General features: G+C 41.8%; 1 non-coding gene across 1 annotated transcript; it reads right to left on the bottom strand.

Moving 5' to 3' along the window:
* Positions 1 to 8,197: 8,197 nt before the first annotated feature.
* Positions 8,198 to 8,304, bottom strand: LOC136514522 (small nucleolar RNA R71). Its single transcript, XR_010773681.1, has one exon. It is a non-coding gene; the product is annotated as a small nucleolar RNA R71 (small nucleolar RNA).
* Positions 8,305 to 8,688: the final 384 nt, after the last annotated feature.

Raw genomic sequence — 8,688 nt, 5'->3', positions numbered from 1 at the left:
ACATATGGGACCATATAATTGGGGTGATTCTGCCATAATTACAGTAACTTTTATTATGCTCATGTCCGGACAGAGTTATTTATAGGCACAAATGATACTATTGTTAATAAAAATTACACCGTCCGGATACCGGATGTCCCATTGATTATCGTAGACAAATTTACTGCTCACACGTCCTAGTGGAATTATTTAAAGGCCAAAACAATAATATTAGTAATAAAAAAATGGCCTCCTAGAGACCGGACACGTTGGTTACTACTATAGCAAATTTTACTACGCACAGGTCCAGACGTAATTATTTATTGGCCCAAATGATAATATTAGTAATAAAAATTACCTATTCCGGATACCGGATGTCCCGTTGATTATCACAGACAAATTTACTGCTCACAAGTTCTTGTGGAATTATTTATAGGCCAAAATGATAATATTAGTAATAGAAAATAGCCTCCGAGAGACCGTACACGCCGGTGACTATTACAACAAATTTTACTATGCACATGTCTAGACGTAATTATTTATTGTTCCAAATGATAATATTAGTAATAAAAAGTATTTACCGTATCAAATAATAATAGTAGTAATTAAAAATTTATTCGGTAAATAATTCAGTCCTGCAGAGCCTTGGTAAGTATTAAAAATTATAATAAAAATGATTCGGTTAAAAATTATTTACCGTATCAAATGATAATAAAAATACCATCATCCCAAGATCGATGTCTTGGTAAGTAGCACAACCAAATTTACTCCGTATGGGTGCGTTCAGAATTATTTATGGGTGCAAATGATAAAAAAATATCATTGTCCGAAGGTCAGGCACCTCGATAAGTAGTAGGGCTAAAACTTACTGCACATGGGCCCATCCGGAATTATTTATTGAAGCAAATGATAATAGTAGTAATAAATAATATATATATAAATAAATCTAGGGTATCTCCTGGCCAGTTCTTAGTTTATGGTCATAAGTTTCACATGCGGGTAACTTCATCTTGCAGTTATCAATGGTGGTTTAGTTTCCAGCTTCACCACCAAACATTTATCATTAATGTTCAAGCTTGCAAGGTTAGTGCTACAGTATTTCTACAGGGATTTGCAACTTTTGTGGAAAACAAAAGCAGTCCACAACCATCCTTTTTGAAAGTTAAAAGATGAAGGTCAAGAGGTGCTTGTGATCCACATAGAAGCAAGCGACACTAAGCGAGACGAACTCTGGAGACTTCAAAAGTGAGCATGAAATGTAAGGGGTCTCCAAAGAGAGACTCTCGTGCTCAATGGCGAAAAACCTTCTCCATGGTCTCTAGAGTTGGTGCATTGGGATTAGGCTTCGCCATAAGGTTTTCTGGGTGAGTTATAAAAGTGGCGAAAGTAGTTTTCCCAACCTCTTCATCAAGGCTCCCATTGGAAGGTTTTTTAGGGTGGCCTATGAGAAGATCAAAATCGAGGCTAGCAAGGATGTGAAAGTTAGAATGAACCTTGGTTTTGTTCATTGTTTCAAGGTAGTTCCAAGATATTCGGAAAAGTTTGTCCTCGAAAAAATGGAAAGTCCTGAATGGGAGTTATGGGATCGGACTTGGCAGTAGAGACTTCCTCATGGCTTGATTCAGGCTCTACACGAAGGTGTTTGATGGAAAGAGTGTTTTCTAGGATGTCATCTAGAAGCTCTTCTCCTTCCGCTATAGTTTTGTGGTCAAAGGGCCCTACCGGTAGTGATATCAAGCTACACAGGAGGTGCCAGAAATGCTTGTTGGTATTTATTAATGCATACAGAATTAATCCGCAAGCGTACGGAATTACCATTGTAGCATTTCACCCGGAAGTATTCAGGGTATCGTATTTTCATGAGGAACGGAGATGTAAGAGTTTCTTAGCTAGTTCACCTAAGGTAACAAGAAGAAAGATAGCTCGGGTAGCGAGATTTTCTACGGATAGAGATCCTAAGCTAAGATAGCTTTGCCATTATAGACTTTCTTCGGGCACCGAATAACACTTAGGTCTACCAAGCGTTGCCGGGTTACTGGCTCTACGCCATACCCGAACATGGAGGATTATAAGAGACGGACAGGGCTATCACCACCTGCTGCCTACCCCTCAACCATAGAGTATGAGGCAAACGAAGCTAGCCTCTAGCCTAGACACCATGTCTATGCTATCGACTACTACTCTAACGCCATACATGGTTATCCTGTCTTTATTAGGAGCACTCTACTAGAGTATCCACCACTGGGGATGGACGATGAACCCACAAGTAAATAGTAAACAAGACTAACTTAAAGTAAGAGCTCACCACCGTAGAAGAACATGAACCTTTGCACTTTAAATAGTACTAGATTTGCCGAGGTACAAGTGAAGAGGGAGCCGACATTCCCGGCATTCCTTCCGTTATGTGTACAAGGGGCCCCAAGTACACAAATGGTGGTAGCCGACAATTCCAGATACTTCTCCTTCTCTTTCTCTTCCTCACTCACTCCCTAAACTAAAGAGCAAAGATATGAAAGTGGGAGCTCCTCCTCTTATTGCTACATTGTGTATCTTGTGTTGTTGATTGATGAATCTGAGAGGGTGGCCTCCTTTTATAGCTTGAGGAGGTTAGTTTTGCTCATGTATTTTAGCAAAGCACCCATGCAACCTGACCTCCTAGTGCATTGAATGATCCTCCTATGCAAGGTGGGCCCGAGCGGAGCTACGGGCGGTGGGCCTACACTAGGGCTAGCCCACCTCGCCACCACCTTCGCCTAGTCAGTTCCTTGAGTGGGCTTGGGCCATTTCTATGCCAGTGTTCTACCTAGAATTGGAGTTGGATGGGCTGCCTTGTGCTTCCTTGGCATGAATAGGCTTTGCACGTTCCCTGATTGCATATTTTGATGTGTATTTCATAGTTGTGTCCTACAAAATATGTACATACCAAAACTTGTGGAAAATGTGAGTTGTAAACCCTAATTCTATGTTTTGGTATTCAAACTTGTTTATTTTTGTTTAAATGTTGGTGGTAGAAATATGAGTTAAACATCGCCAACACCTAACTCTACAGACCACTAGGCGATTCTACCGATGGCATCTCGATTATGGATAATGGTGCCAAGCGGGTAAGAAGAAACCACCTTGATCTTATGACTTAAGAAATAATGTTTAAGCTTACGAGAAGGCATTAGTATGGCATACAAGAATTTCTGAATGTTGGGGTACCTAGATTGGGCGTCATGGAGGACTTCACTTATGAAATAGTCCGGGTGCTACTTTGTGGATTTTTCCACCTGATGCTCCCATCACCAGGACCACACTTACAACTTTAGGGGTTGCTGGCCACGTATAAGAGCATGACTTCGTCTTCCTTTTGAGGTACATGGATCAGTAATTGCTTTAGGTATTGCTTGAATTCCTGAAATGCTTCTTTGGCATGTTCGTTCCATTGGAAACTGTCATGTTTATGTAGCAATCTATAAAATGGCATACCTCGTTTGCTTGACTTCGATACGAATTGACTTAGGGCTGCCATCATGCCAGCTAGTTTCTGGACTTCCTTGTGACTGCATGGAGACAACATATCTTCGATAGCCTTGACCTTCTTGGGATTTGCTTCGATGCCGCGTTGAGACACCAAATACCCGAGTAGCTTACCCTGAAGAAACACTGAACGTGCATTTAATGGGATTGAGCATCATTTTGCTCTTACATAGGTTGCCAAAAGTATCCTTTAAGTCAGTGATTAAATCACCTCTAGGATTTGCTTTTAACAACTATATCGTCAATATATGCTTCGTACATTGCAGCTAATTTGGCATTCAAGTACAATATGAACATAGCAATTCATAGTTTTTTCCTTATCATCTATGCACATGCTAATTTGGTGATACCCCAAATAGGCATTTCGACATTCGACGGAAAGACTAACCCAAGAAAATTCATAGCGAGTTACGAGACTACAAGTGTTCGCGGCCGGAGGAGATGCTGAGACCCTAGCAAAATCTCTCATCCTTGGCGGTCAAAGACATCGCCCACGATTGGTATACATCTTTGAAGCCCTGTTTCGATCCATTCATGGCAGCAGATTATGACAGAGTTGTTAGCAACTTTACAAGGTTACCAGTTAGGGGCAAAAACCATGAGAGATCTCATGAACTGCATTCAGCAAGATGATGAGACCCTATTAGAATATCTAGAGAGATTCAGTTCAGATCAAAGCTCAGGGTATCGAACTTGTCAGAAGCAACAGGCAATTGCAGCATCAATTAAGGGCTTAGCAATAGGGCAGTGTGCAGTGTTGGTGGTCCTTAATGACCAAATCCGACTGCCAATTAAGACTCAAAAAGAGGAGAAATAAGCAAACTTATATACATATGCCTTCACTACTAAAATAGTTCCACATGTATTTCGAAGATCAATATTTTGCAGGACTTATACACCAATATAGTGGAAAATAAACCTAAAAGGCGCAAACAACAAAGCACAATGTAGATTTGCGCAAAGCAAGAAATAGAAGACCCACATACCTTTAAGATCCAGGTGCTAAACCACCAACAGAAGGGCTCCAGCCCAGCCACTATCCCACCTACCGAAGGTGGTGGCTAGAGGGGCCAGCCTAGGAGTGGCCGCACCAGGGGTGCGCCCGCACCCCCAGCACCACTTGGTGGCCCCACCTTTGGTCAGGCGGTGCATTCAATGATCTTAGGACGGTTGTGTCGGATTGTTTTGCTCTAATGATAACTAGCAACATGATCACATAGATGGAATCAGATGGTAACACACGAGAGACAAGGATTTATACTGGTTCAGGGCGCGGTGGCACACTAAACCCAACTCTAGTGGTGCTGCTGCTCTTGTATTCATATGCACAATTAAGGCGCTATTGCTCCTAGCTACGTAGTAGATTGGGATGATGGAAGATGGATCCTTAGCCCGAGGTCCCTACCCTCCTTTATATAGGAAGAGGGGGTAGGGTAATAGAGAGATGATTGGGCTAACAGATTAATTTCCTGGTTTCTTATATGATATGCGTAACAGAATGATCCTAGCTATTGTCCAGATATGCTTGTCTTGGTTTGCCTTCATCTCCACATTGGTGGTCGCGACAGCCCTTGCGGGCTTCCTCCTTGGTAGTTGCTGGGCCAATAGCCTGGTGACAGCCAGATATATGGGCGGTGCAGGGTATCCCTGGCCCATATATCTGATAGTAGCCCCTGTAGGACTTAATGATAAGCTAGCATGTAGCTTTAGCCCTCGGGACGTCACAGACCCCCTGCAAGTTCTGTGTACTGTAAGTACCAGTGAGCATTTCCATCGGGTGCTGAGGCTTTTGACTAGTGCAGCTAGATATTCCCAAGTATTGAGGAGCCAGTATGTTACCATTTGAGTACCAAGAGCATTGCCCAGTTGCTAAGAATCTTCTTTAAGTACCAATTATAGGCCAAGCACCTGACGTGGGAGTGGCCCAGGCCCACATAGCAACCAACCAGAGGAAGGCGATCGCGGGGCGGCTCCACCTGGGTGCGCCCGCACCCAGGGTGTGCCTGCACCCCTAACACCGCCTCCCGGGCCCACTCTTCTCTTGCGGTGCCATCAATGCAGCTAGGGTTGGTTCAAGATAGTTTCCTATTTTTCCTCAGTAAAACTGACCCCAATCCTGTATAAATAGAGGGGTGGAGTTGATCATCATACACACACAACAAGAGAGCAAGAAGAAAAGAAGAGCTTCATTCCTACCTAGGCTTTTGCTAGAATTAGAATAGGGAGTGAGTGAGCTAAAAGTTGGAGGAGTACCAGGAGTGTCAGCTACCTCTACTTCTTGTACTTGGCAACCCTGTGTACATCGAGTGGACGGAGTGCCGAGGTTGTCGGCTCCCTCTACACTTTTACCTCAATGTACCGAATACTACTTTAAGTATAAGGATCGTGTTTATCTTTGGTGCTGAGTTCTTAAGAAAAGTTTTCTTTGATCACTATATTGTTGTGGGTTCATCGTTCGTCCCCATGATAGATACTCTAGTAGAAGGGCCCTGATAAAGACGGATAACCCTTGCATGCATGCTATAGTAGTAGTTGATAGCATAGACATGGTGTCTAGGCTAAAGACTACCTTTGTTTGCCTCGTACTCTACAGTTAAGTGGTAGGTGGCATGTGGTGATGGCCTTATCCATCCCTTGTAATCCCCCACATCCGAGGTACAACGTAGAGCTATAGGCTAGCAATGTTTGGTAGACCAAGTGTTATCCGGTTCCCAAAGTAAGTCTATAGTGGCAAAGCTATCTTAACTTAGGATCTCTATTCTTAGAACTCCTCACTACCCGAGCTATCTTTCTTCTTGTTATCTTGGGTGAACTAGCTAAGAGGCTTTACACATCCGTTCCTTTGGGAAAATATGATACCCTGAATACTTTCGGGTGAAGTGCTACGACGGTAATTCCGTGTGCTTGTGAATTCTTTCGCTTACACTATGAAATACCAAAAGATGCCATGGATTCAAGGGCCCACAGGACCCCTAGTTCCCCCTATATAAGTCCCCCCATACCCCCTAGGGCATCAGTCATCCTACAATCAAGAGAGATCATCCTTAGAAGAGAAGAACCTCAGAGCTCCACAAATAATTCATAGGCATAGCTAGTTAAGTTAGATCTAGAGAGAGGCAAGCCATCTGTTTGGATTCCTGATCTTGTCAAGAGTGTGGCTTGGTCAAGCCCTTTGTATCCTCTCTTGTATCTTTCATTATTCACATGTTTGTTACATTTTCTACGACATTATCCTTAATATTATTCATGTTCTTAGTTATCATGTTCATCGTTTACTTTGATTTTATGCTTAGTATAGCTAGATTATCATTATGTTTATGCATAAGTTTGCAAAGCACTCACTCTAAAGTACATGGGGTGAGTGGTTGACATTGTGTAAGTGTGGTGCTTATATGTTGTTTACCTTCGAATGCACCCTATATTCGGGCCATGTGGTAGATCCCGAGTGTGACATTCTCGTTGAGTCCTTTGTAGTCCACTTCCCTGGATGTAGGCCAAGTAGGACCTGGTTGCGAAGGAAGTTAGGCTCTGTTATTGATCTTCCTTAGTAATGTCCATTATGTGTAGGTATGAAGTTAATCCTTAGCCATGATTATTAAGTACAATTGCACTAATCAATGTATGCTTTGACTTGTAATTAAGAATAACTTAGGAATTAGTTTCTCTATTGTATCTACTTAGTCTTGCTATTGCTATCATAAGGAGTACTCTGCGTGTTCATTATTCATTGATCAATTATCATTTATAAGTTTATATTTTATCCTATCTCTAGATTTACCCCTGCTCAGGAGTAGATGGTTGGTTTATCCATCATAAGTATAAGTTATCAATAATTTCTCTTTGCCAATCCTTCCTTATGGTAAAAATATAAATAACGTTACCTGGAATACTCCCGGGTGAAGTGCTACAATGGTATATTATCTGTGCGCTTGCATAAATCTTCATATATAAATATTCTTTTTGAGTCACAATTAAATACCAAGTACTTCTTGAGTGTCATTATAAATAGTGATGCTAAGAAGTACCAACAAACATTTCTGGCGTCATTGCCGGCGAAGGTAGCTAGGAAATCAAAAGGAATATTGATAAACTTTTACTTATAGATGTGATCAGAAAATCATTTACCTCTACTCAAGCAAGGCTTACCCTTATTTTGTCTACTTTTATATCTTATATAGGGTAATTTATGACTGGTTTTGACCTTTTGACAAATTACGTTGAAATCTAGAAGCACTATTTAGGAGGACTAAAGCTAAACTCAAGAAAGTTTTAGTTTTAGAATCGAAAGACAACCAGACAAGGCGTAGCTTAACACCAGTTTTTGAAGCCATGGCTGACAAGACTCTCTGTGAATTCTCTACTCCAACTATGACCAACATCCGTACTGGACCGACAATTAACATTGGGGACAATGCTTTTGAGCTCAAGCCAGCTCTCATCAACATGATGCAAGCTAGCTAGTTTTGTGGAAAGGCACATGAAGATGCTAGTGCGCATCTCCAACACTTCTTGGAGATTTGCATCACTTTCACCATCAAAGCAGTTACCAGAGACACCATATTACTTTGCCTCTTCCCATTTTCACTTTTGGGGAAGGCGAAGCAATGGTTCTACGCCAACAAAGACAAGAATACTATATGGGAAAAATTGCTCCAATGCCTTCCTAGCAAAGTTCTTTTCTATGGGCAAAACAAATGCCCTGCATGGAAGATTTTCAAACTTTCAGCAGCAACATGATGAATCTGTCCCTGAGGCATGGGAACGCTTTCAATATTACATATCAGAATGTCCTCATCATGGGATTGAGAATTGGCTACTCATGAAGATTTTCTAACATGGGTTGACTAACAGCGCTTGTGAGAATGTGGATATTACTGCTGGAGGTGCATTTTTATCACTCACAATTCCACAAGTAACAACTCTCATAGAGAAGATGACCTCCAACCAAGGATGGAATGAAGAACGTCTTCAACCCCGCAAGAGAGGTGGAGGTATGCATCAACTCAAGGAGGTATATATGTTGTCTGCCAAGATGGATCTACTGATGTAGAGGCTTGAAGACCGAGCCAATGAAAACCAAGAAGTCATGCACATTCATGATTCCCACATGACGTGTGAAGAATATGGAAACACTAGGCATTCGGGGAACAACTGTCCTGAAACCTAAGATGATGTGAACTTCGTCAA

This window comes from Miscanthus floridulus, chromosome 16 (assembly GCF_019320115.1).
Source record: "Miscanthus floridulus cultivar M001 chromosome 16, ASM1932011v1, whole genome shotgun sequence".
Taxonomy (NCBI): Eukaryota; Viridiplantae; Streptophyta; class Magnoliopsida; order Poales; family Poaceae; genus Miscanthus; species Miscanthus floridulus.
The sequence above is the reverse complement of the archived record's forward strand: the minus strand, read 5'-3'. Positions and strand labels throughout refer to the sequence as shown.